The 11,319-nt window shown below is 41.8% G+C and overlaps 1 pseudogene; it reads left to right on the forward strand.

Moving 5' to 3' along the window:
* Nucleotides 1–9,418: 9,418 nt before the first annotated feature.
* Nucleotides 9,419–10,424, forward strand: LOC125130470 (60S ribosomal protein L7-like 1; annotated as a pseudogene).
* Nucleotides 10,425–11,319: the final 895 nt, after the last annotated feature.

Genomic DNA, 11,319 nt, shown 5'->3' on the forward strand with positions numbered 1-11,319 from the left:
TATTCTTTTTCTTGTTATTTATTATATCCTCAGGGAAACTGGCAGTTAAATGATTGAGAGTTATGGACTATTTGGAAGCCAGCCTCAGTTAACTGAGTGAGAAAGGAGGGGGAAGTGTACATTTTGATATATGACCTATTCTTTGACTTCTGGTGGGCTAATTAACCTGAAATCTGTGGAACTATATACCAGTCACAGGACTGGGTTTTGATTAAGGTTATCTTGACCATGATTTGATTCAATAATGAACAGAGAATAAGACTATGTCACAGGTTAAAGGAATTGGGAGGCAGTAAGAGAACTCTTAATAAGATGGGCAGAAAGTTGATATTTTGTGCTCAAGAGGCAGTGTGGCATAACAGAAAGACAGACACTTTGGAACTAGAGAGAGCTGGGATCATATTCCAATTCTAAGAGCTACTGGTTATGTACATTTAAGAAATTTGTTCCCCCCTTTTCCCCTGTAATATGTGAATAAGCATACTTACTTTGGAGAATCGAAAGACTGAATGGATAGCTCATTTAGTAATACCACGCTTTGCATATAGTGAATTTCTCAGAAAAATTTTAGTGCTCTTTTTCTTTCCTGTTCTATTCTCTTTAATGATGCATAATGCTATGATTTGACACTAACTCTAAATTTAGCTCATTCTGTCCTAAAGTGTATTTTATCTGCTGGCTCATGATCTGATTTGGTCATTTCCTGAGAGCTGTCTCCTTGCTGGCTTTGTCTGCTGAAGCTTAACACACCCCATCTTAACTAAGTGTTAGAGGAAGGCAAATTTTTGTTTCAGATGAATTTCTGGTTGATGACATATAATTCTATCTAGAATTACATTGGTTGGGAAAGTCTCTTTACCTGCACCATGTAGGTGAGTCTTTATGTATGTATTCCCAGCGACAGCTACCTTGGATTTTTTTTTGGAAAGTAGGTAAAGCATAAATCAATAAATTAATGAAATACTCTGACAGCGAAGCTGTTTCTGCATGTAAGGGGATTAATTCCTGTCTCCATAGCCGTGACGGAAATAAATCAGACTATGGTTTCAAAAAAAATAGTAAACTTTGGTTGTTGCTTTCTTTCCTTCTCAGTTTGATGTTCAGATGACTTTATATCATAATATGCAGTCCTGGTGCCTGCTTTTAAGATAAAGTTTTATTGGTACACAGTCACACCTACTCATTGATGTATTGTCCTGGCTGCTTTCAGGCTATGAGCAGAGGCGAGTAGTTGTAGAGAGAATAATCTGTGTTTGGCCTCCGAGGTCGAAAGTATTTACTATCTGGCCTTTTATAGGAAAGGTTTTCTGACCCTTGTTGTAAAGGATTTGAAAGCTCTTTATGTGCTAACCTAAACTCTCTTTGGATGGACCCTGGGGATAGGGTGAATGGTTTCCAGAACAGCATACAGTAGGTCTGTGACAAATGTCAATTAAATTAAGTATCCACAGAACATTCATGTTAAAAAACGTTATTTGCAATTCTTAGCATAATATGACATAAATTTTTCCTCTTCTCTGCGTGTATAATTGGCTTGCACTGAACACACATGAGTGATCTCTACTGTTAAAGAAAGGTTTGTTATCACTGAAAATGGACCACTCTCGAGAATCCAGCTGAGGCAAAGGAAGGGTAAAAACTTCATACCTGGAGATAGCTGAGCTCCACCCACCTGTCTGGTGAATTCCCATGGTGTCAGGCCACTGTGAAGCATTGCTCCTGAATAGAAGGCCATTTTTTATTTTTCCTGCTAGAAAAACTTCAATGTGAAGCCTTCCTGCCTTTCCTCTATCCAAATATCTAATTTTCCTCAGAATTAGCATGACTCTGTCCAGTCCTTTTCACAATGTTGTGGCAAAGAAATGGAAAAACTATTCAAGTTGAAAAATTATACCAACTGGTATAATTTAGTTAGGTCAGCAGGCTTAAAATGTCATGCATTTGTAGCTTCATTGAACGACTTTATTTATCCAGAAGCAGCTCCAACCTCTGGTGTAATGGGGCTTTCACGGCTAACTCTATCCAGCCAGAGCTGTATGTGTGACTCTTTGTGTGCAGCTGAACTTAAGACTCTCTCCAGAGCCTGGGAGTGTGGGAACCAGTACCTGGGCAGAACTGAGCCTAGACCACCCACTCATTTCACACAGCCCATTAAACGGTTATCATATGATGCTATGTTACTCCTCCTGTTGACCTTGCCCCAAATGGCTGTGTGTCGAATTACTAATTATCCCTACAGCTTTGCTACGTAAGTGCCATTTAATTTCCACCTCCACTTTTGGAAGCCACATTGCTCAGAGCGAGCCACTGTAATAATCTCAGGAGCTAGCTCTTTCTTGTAAGGCAGTGGGATCGCACCTGCCACCACTGCAACCATTACCACCAAGAAATGCTTTCTTAAGTACACAAAAATAGCTAATTCCAAAAAGAAAAAAGAAAAAAGAAAGAAAGAAAAGAAGAGAAAAGAAAAAGAAAACAGTCTGTGTTCACTATTCACTGTGAACGTTGCCCTGGTCTGGACTAGTCTCATGCTTCAGTTTCATGCCTGGCTGACACTGGACCCTTGCCTATGCTGTATGGAAATAACAAGCCACCATCTGGGGGTTTCATCATCTTACTCGGAGGCGGGAGTGTCCCAAAGGATTATGCTTTGCCTACTTGGCACGGAAATCCTGCTTTAGCTTCAGTGATTAGCAAATGGACGGAGTGATTTCCCTCCGTCTAGACCCTAAAGACTAGCCCAGACAGACATAGGAATTCCCATGAAAACCCTCTAGGCTGAAAGCCATAATTTACCTTCTGTTGTTGTAATATTCTTGCTACAGCATTGCTAGTAAGATTTTGAAAATGCTTTAATTTAAAATGACCCATTAGGAATTCCCATTGTAGTGCAGTGGAAACGAACCCAACTAGTATCCATGAGGATGCGGGTTCGATCCCTGGCCCTCGCTCAGTGGGTTAAGGATCTGGCACTGCCATGAGCTCTGGTGTAAGTCACAGACATGTCTCAGATCCCATGTTGCTGTGGCTGTGGTGTAGGCTGACAGCTGCAGCTCCAATTCTACCCCATTCTGGGAACTTCCATATGCCATGGGTGCAGCCCTAAAAATAAATAAATAAATAAAAATAACCCATTAATCTGGTATTACAAAGTGTCAACTCCTCCATCATACTTGAAGATGATTACTTGGAAGTAGGGTAGGTCAGAGAGGAGTGGGCAGTGGTGATGGGTTGGAAGGACAATTAGGAGTTTGATAATCATTATTTTTACTGAAGCGTAGGATTCCTTCTATGTTAAAAACTATTTGTAGTCATCAGAAAATAATGGACTATGTGGATCTCTTGCACATGGCTGAATTCAAAGGGCTTTGGTTTTAAGAAAAGGACCCAGGTTTAATTGATTCTTTTATCAGTCAACACTAAAGTCAGGGCAAGGCTCTTAACCTAAGTAGCATGTGTTTTTTTATTGTGTGTTTAAATAGATTTTTTGTTTGTGAATTTCCTAGTTGGCTTTCAAATAGTTGACATCTATTTACCCAAACCAAGAAATAAGCAAAAAGATGCTTGTTTTTGTGACTATGTAAAGTAGTATTATTCCATTCATTTCTTCTTTAAACACTTATCAGCCATTGGCTACATACCAGGAACTGTGCTAGGTGCTGGGAACACAACAGTGAGAAAAAATTAGATTCAGTTCCAACCTCATAAGGCTAATAGTACTCTTGAGACATGACAAATTAGAATGGATGTAAATTCACACATTTAGCAAATTATAAACATAATAACTTTATGTTTAGTGACATCATTTCCTCTACTGTAAGACTGCAATATTTTATACTTTATTACAATTCAATATCATTTTTTTTCTGTCAATTTCTTTTTGAATTAGGACAATAACAGCTTTTTGGAGAAAATGGGAAACTTTGAAATATTTTCAGCTTGGAAATATATTTCCCATCCTTAGTTTTTATTTCAAAACTCTTCTATTATGATTTGTCATATTTCTCCCAACCTGCTTTTATGGCCTTATTTTTCATTATCCTCCCCTTCCCGCTCAATGCTCTATTCAAACCAAGAAGATTCTTTTCTAACCAAGATGCCCCACCTTTTCCCATCTCACTGTCTTTGTCCATGTCTCCTTCACCTGAGCGGCCTTCTTCCAACATCTCCACCTACCCAGCCCTACTCGTTCCAAGAGCCAGCTTCTATGCCATCACGTTTATGAAGATATGCCTGCAGAAAAGAGTTAAGTTTTCTGTTCTCCTCTAAACAACCAGAGCACTCTTTCATTATCTCGTTGTTGTGGTGGTTTTTGGCCATGCCTATGACATGCAGAAGTTCCCGGGCCAGGGGCTGAACCCGTGCCACAGCAATGACCTGAGCCACAGGTCCAACAATGCCAGATCCTTAACCCACTGGGCCACCAGGGGACTTCTTAATTCTCTTTGGATTTTCAGCAGTACTTCAGGGCTGACAACAATACTTGTGTTTATTTCTCCTTTTTTCTATTGGTGTGTCAGCTTACAGAAAGCAGGGATAATGCCTTCCTTTGATTTCATCACATGTAAAAACTTTTAATTTATTTATACCTTATAATATGTAATCATAATTACACATAATAAAATTATATGCAATTATAATAATATACACTGACCATAATAAATATATCATCATAATAATGTATAATAATTACAATTATATTTTCATTTATAATAAATGTTTTATTACATGAAGACATGACACAAATATTTCCTGAGAACTTTCTATGCATCAGGTTCTGTGCAAGGCTCTAGGGTATAGATATCCTCCCTTCCCATCCTTGTGGTGGACATTAAACACAGGGATGCTTATAAATATTGCATTTGTGAGACACCAAATTAATGCTTAAACACCCTTCAAATCTGGCATTGGAGTGGACGCTCTAGGGGCCGTGGGAAACAGACATTTTTTAAGGGGGTTACATGCTCTGACAGTGCCTATTTCTGTTAGCATCTGACTCTTTACCTATCTCACATCATGAAAAACTTGGTTAGGTCAACACTGGAGCACCAAGAGAGAAGAGTTGGGTAACTCTTCAAACTAGCAGCTACGACTTGTAAGCAGGCTCAGGAGTATAGCTTCTGCTATTGCTCAGGCTTCCTGACTGCCTTCCTCAGAGTGGCACACAGAAAAAGTACAGGCTGCTTTGGGTGTTAGACACAGCTTCACCCATAACTGCGGGGAAGCTGTGGGGAGTGGTCAACTCTATCTGTAAAATAAGAATTGTCATACGCTCCCTAGAAAGATCAGTAAAAGTAAATTCTAGAACAGTGTCTCTAAACTATGGTCCATAGGCCAAGTGTGGCCTGCTGCTTATTTTCCAGATAAGGTTTTAATGGACTGTGGGACATTCATTTACTACGTATTGTTTATATGTCCACAGAACATCAGCAGAACTGAACAGTCACAATCAAGATGGCACGGCTCAAAAAGCCTAATATATTTATGATCTGGCCTTTTATTTATTTTTATGTTTTATTTATTTATTTATTTTTGTCTTTTGTCTTTTTTTAGGGCTGCACCCACGGCATATGGAGGTTCCCAGGCTAGGGGTTCAATTGGAGCTGTAGTCGCTGGCCTACGCTGGAGCCACAGAAACGCCAGATCCGAGCCACGTCTGTGACTTACACCACAGCTCACGGCAACGCTGGATCCTTAACCCACTGAGCAAGGCCAGGGATCAAACCTGCAACCTCATGGTTCCTAGTCAGATTCGTTTCCACTGTGCCATGATGGGAGCTCCTGGCCTTTTATAGACAAACTTTGCTGATCCCTGGACTAAAATGTGGTCCTGAACCTGAAGATACTCAATAAACATTAAGTAGTAATTATTCTCTCCTTCACCAGAACCCAGTTTGGGTGAGAGTGGAAAAAAAAGAACACAGAAGAATTGGCAGGAAAGGGAGCAGGGTGGCCAACTGTCTCTTTCCATTTCCCAGAAACTCAAATTGGAATTGAACTGGAATCTGTGAGTGAAACCTAATAGAGAGCTGAAGAAGTACAGTTTCTTTCTTTTCCTTATTGAAAACGGTCACGGGTCCAAAACCTTTTTCTTTCCTCTTGGAAAGCACTATGTCTCACCATTGAAGCTGATGGTTCCTTCTTGATATCAGTTGTCATTGGCAGGGAACGTGAAAATCTTCCGTCAGAGCACAGCACGGCCATTTCAGGCAGTTTTGCTTGTGTCGGTATTGATTTCAATTACAACAAGTTATCTGAATCACTGGGCTTCCTGTTGGCTGCACTCACTGCCCAGTGATGCAAATGGAAAGCCTCTTTCAAACCTACAATATCTGGTTACTTCCAACAAGGCCCAGGCCGCTGGGGTATAAACAAAACCCAAGCACCAATCCGTGCACAGGGAAATGATCTTCATTTGCCCTCCATGATGTCATGTGTCTTGGGCTTGACGATTTTTGAACAAGTATTGACTGGGAGGCCAGGCCAATCTTAAGAATTCATCCTGCTCCTTATCGGGGCAAGTAGTCAAGCATATCGCAAAACATTTGACTTGGTTCAATTCCTTGTGTACATATCCTTTCTCCCTTCTCTTTCTTCCCCCCTCCATTATGTCAGCCTCTGTGGGAGGAGTTCGTGTGTTTGCACAAAGCATAGTCTGATGGTGTTCGGTGTCTGTGTGTTTATTCTGTGGGTAAGAATTTGAATGGCTTTTCTCTTCTACCTGTTAGCTTATAAGTAGCCTAATCCAGGGATCAGACTCCTGGGTTTCACATAGTGATTCAGCAATTCGTGTCAGAATGGCTTTTCATAGCAGTAAAGCAGACCGTCATTTCCAAAGACATATGCACATAAGGCCAAACATACAGAACATGTCGTAATTCGTGCTGCTGTAAATGCACATATTTGAATCATTGCCTTTAAGGCTTTTGTACTGAGTCGTCATTTAGCTGGAAAGGAGCCTACATTACTGTGGAACAGACTGACTCATTTTCCCCCCAAATTGCCTTCCTTTGGACATGTAGGTGGACTATATTTCCCAGCCTCCTTTGCAGGTAGATGCAGCCTTGTGTCAAAATTGTGGTCAGTGAATGAGGTGGAAGTGGTAAGACTCTTTTTCAGGCCCAGGCCATAAAATCCTCCCAAGTGCAATCCTCTGATCTCTTTACTCATCTCACAGCTACTGAACAGAGAGGCCTCCAAGGACATACAGGAGGTTGAGGTGGCCAGATGGAAGGAGCCTGGGTCCCTGAGTGTAAATGTGGAACAGATTTCCCAGCCCCCACATTGTCCTCACCAACCCAGATCGCACTGCGATGAGATCCTTTGTGCCACCCTTAGAGCTAATCCACACTGGACCATAATGAGAGCAAGAAACAGACATTAACTGTGTTAAATCAGTGGGTTTGGGGCTGATAGTTGTAACAGCGAGTCTAGCTTGACTGAGGTACTGGCCCACTCTTCTATTAAGCATTGTTTTTAACTCATCATCTTCACAAGTGCAGTAACGTTCAAGACACATATTTTGCTGTATTTTGTGGAATAGGTGAGATACTACAAAGGTGTTTGGGAATGAGAAGATGTGTGGGCACACTCACTTATGTAGTTTTTCCTTCACAGTGTTCCTCTGATGGAGGTGACATGTTCAATGTCAAGGTAACAATAAGGGCTTAATGTCTTAGTTTCATTATATAAGCAGAACTTTTTTTTTTTTTAAAGCCCTATTTTCCCTGGATGAGTCCATTACTCTGTACATGAGTATCAAACTTAATTTTTGGGCAGAAGATGGCAAATTATGTTTTGTCTTTGTTGGACTAGGCATTTATCTGTGTCTGAGAGGGAAGTGATTATGGCATTGAGGAGGAAAGGGGGAGAAAGCTATTTTGCAGATGAGGAATCTGCAAAAGTTAATGGTACTGGGTGATTTCCTTCTGCCACTGGCTGGTATGATCCAGGTGAGGCTGCCCCTTTCGCCTCCATCACAGAGTGAGAAGGTCACAGAACACAGCCTCAGACCTAGGGTGGACACAGACATGAGCAAGACACAGAGTGTTATTGTTAAAACCAGGAAGATGTTGGGGACATCTATTTCTGCCACTTATCCTAAGGTGACTGACGCGTGGGGGCTCAGAGAGGTTAGCTAACTTACCTAAGGTCACAGGATAATAAGCTGTGAAGCCAGGTTTTGAATCCAGGAAGCCTAATTCCACAGCCTGTGTATATAACCACTTTCATGTAGACGAAGAATTTTCCTGGTCTTTCTGTGTCGGATAGGCTGGAACAGGGAGAGGCTAGAGGCAAGGACTATGTAGGAAGATTCTAAATGTGAAGTTGTAAGAATCTGGAAGAGGACACATATTTAGGGGCTCTGATTTATGTAGAGTAGCTGCCTCACAAACAACACTTGAAAAGGTGAATGAATGAGTTTTTCTGACTGCAGGTGCCAGTTAGTGCTGGTGTCACCACCACATTCTGGGGAGACATTTTCTTCCCTGTCATTCCTTCTTCTGCCTACACATCATTTCTGGCAGAGTCACTGAGTCAGCTTCCCTGAGGATGACTGCCCCCAGCCCCACTCCCCAGGAATGTCTCAGCCAGCACTACCCGAACAGATGGAGGGCAACCTGCCCTTTTGCTAGATCCTTAATTGGCATCATCACAACTCTTTATTGCCTTTTTCCCACCCCTTCCTTTGTGGGTTCAGCCCTGTCAACTGAAATTTAATTCACTCTTCTTTCATGCTACTTATAACATCATAGTTAGTAGAAAGTCCTCTTGCCAATAAGTTCCTTTGCCCCCTTTCTCACTCTTTCTTTTGCAAGTGGTGCTAGGGAAGGTGGAGGGGGGTTATTAAAAGGTAAAAGGAGTCTCTCTTTCATTTTACAAATGCAATTCTTTTCTGACTTGGTGATATTTAGAACCTGGGAACATAAGCCCACATTCCCAGTCTGTAATCCCCGCTGCCTAAATCCTCATGCCAGAAAAGCAGTCAGCAAACTTAAAACCCACAACAGCTCTAAGGGGGTCTAAGCAAGTCCCATACGTCTCAGCATAGGGGATGGGGAGGAGGAGGAAGAGGAAAGGGCTGAGAAACCCGGCTTGTCCTAAAAGCATGCATCAACTGCAAGCTGTCCACTTACTACCATTTTCTTTCTTATTATGTGGCAGAAGCTGATGCCACTTTCTATGGATAAGATGGTACAATATTTTTGAAAGTAATTTTTACCAGAATGAATCATATTGTAAAATTTCTAACACTGGCTTGTATAACCAAGATGAATTTTATTTTTAAAGGATAGTTTAATGTGAAAAAATCTATTTCTGCTAGGTATTCTGTCTCTTCTCATGTGGTCATCTTTTAAATGATGGCAATTAAGGCACAGTGAGGCTGTGCATGAGCAACAATGGCTGCATTGGAAAGATGGCAGAAGAAGAGGAAAGAAAAAAGATTCCTTTGGTTCCAGAAAAATCTCCTGAAAAAGAGGAAGGTTTCTCAGGCCCTCAAAGCCAACCCGGCAGTTCCCATTATCACTCAGCAGGTTAAGAACCTGACTAGTATCCATGAGGATGTGGCTTCAATCCCTGGCCTCGAAAGATAGGTTAAAGTTCTGGTGTTGCCGCAAGGAGCAGTGTGAGTTGAAGGTGTGGCTTGGATCTGGCGTTGCTGTGGTGTAGGCCAGCAGTGGTAGCTCCAGTTTGATCCCTAGCCTGGGAACTTCCTTATGTGGCTGGTGTGGCCCTAAAAAGAAAAAGCAGGGGAAAAAGCCACCCAGGATAAGAAGGGGCTTTTGCAAAAGAAAGAGTAGAGAAGATGAAGAGAGCTCGAGTTTAAGTGACTGGAATGACTCCGGAATGATTCCTGGCAGCAACCATCTGACGGGATGCACCATAAATAGTCAGGAGAGAAACCTCATGGCTTGGAAGTGCCAGATAGACATTTCTTGGCCTTTGCTGTGTGCATTCAAAGGATTAATGGGCAGGTTTACTGGTGCCGAGAACCATAGCTAGACTTCTGCCTGAATAAGACTGCCATTGATGTCTTTATGAAAGTAACCCCTGAAACCATAAACACACTTCCTAGAGTGGACACTTCTGTGATCTTGGGATTTCTACATCTGAAGTCTGTTTGGGAACTCGTCTTGAAATGTGGACATGGCAAGGTCAAGAATAAAAGCATCCCTCTGACGGACAACACAGTGTCCGAGGAGCACCTGGTGTCACTTCGTGGAAGACCTCTCTCATGAAATTGACTTCCCAGGGAAGATTTTTCAGGTGACCTTAGGGTTCTTACACCCCTTCCAACTCTCAGTAGCCTAACACACTACGAGAAGAGAGTGGGCTTCCTCTAGGAGGTGGATTTACCTGGTTGTGGAGGTGAATGCATCACTTGGCTCATTCGGCAGCTAAACTACACTTGGAATCTCTGAAAGCACAGTGCCTTGGAAACATGTGCTTTTGTTTTATGGAACTGTTACCCAGTATCGTCAAAGAAGATTATTTTCTGGCATATACTCAGAAACTGGAGGGGAAGTTTCAGGGAGAAGACAGTGGTGTTCACCGCAGGCACTTTTTATCCCACCCTAGTTCCAAGGAAAAGTTCCTGTGTGTTTTCTGTATTGGCCACTGTCCACCTCTAAAGTTAGCAAAGCTCTCATGTCATAGAGGAAGGAGTCATATTTCATCACATCTTCTACCCTGGTGAAGGAATACCCAAGCATGAATACAAGACAGTGTACCAAGCCCAGTGGTGTACTTGAGGGGGTTCCTAATGCCTTGTTTTGGAAAGAACTTGAAGTACAATTAGAAGTGTGCACATGCACACACACACACACACACACACACACCCTATAGTAATTAACCTGGAACAAGTTTTCAGGAAGGCTAAAGTCTATGACATCATGAAGGGTGGAGCTTCATAATGAATAATGGCTCAGTTTCATAGATGTGTGTTGAGTTTATGGATTTTAAACCAAGTACTAAGCCCTGAGAGTACAAAGTGAACTGGGGACTCATACAGTAATTCAGAACAGAGGTGGTGGTGAGAAAGCTAGAGGGCTTCCTAGGTGACGTGAAGGATTTAGTAAGTGTTCAGTGAGCACAATTTGATCCCCAGAAGAAAACACTGCAGTCAGAAGAAACAAAGGAGCTTGAGAAACAATGAAGATTGTTCAGAATTGAAAGAGCTTAAAAAGTAAAGCAGAGAGTGATGGGTAATGAGGGTGGAGAAGAAGCCCCTGCAACTTTTACAGAGCTATTAGGACATTTAAGGGTTCCTATTATTCTACGGAAAGGCCCACAATCAAAGGGTGCTGGGAAAAACAA

Source organism: Phacochoerus africanus, chromosome 7 (assembly GCF_016906955.1).
Source record: "Phacochoerus africanus isolate WHEZ1 chromosome 7, ROS_Pafr_v1, whole genome shotgun sequence".
Taxonomy (NCBI): Eukaryota; Metazoa; Chordata; class Mammalia; order Artiodactyla; family Suidae; genus Phacochoerus; species Phacochoerus africanus.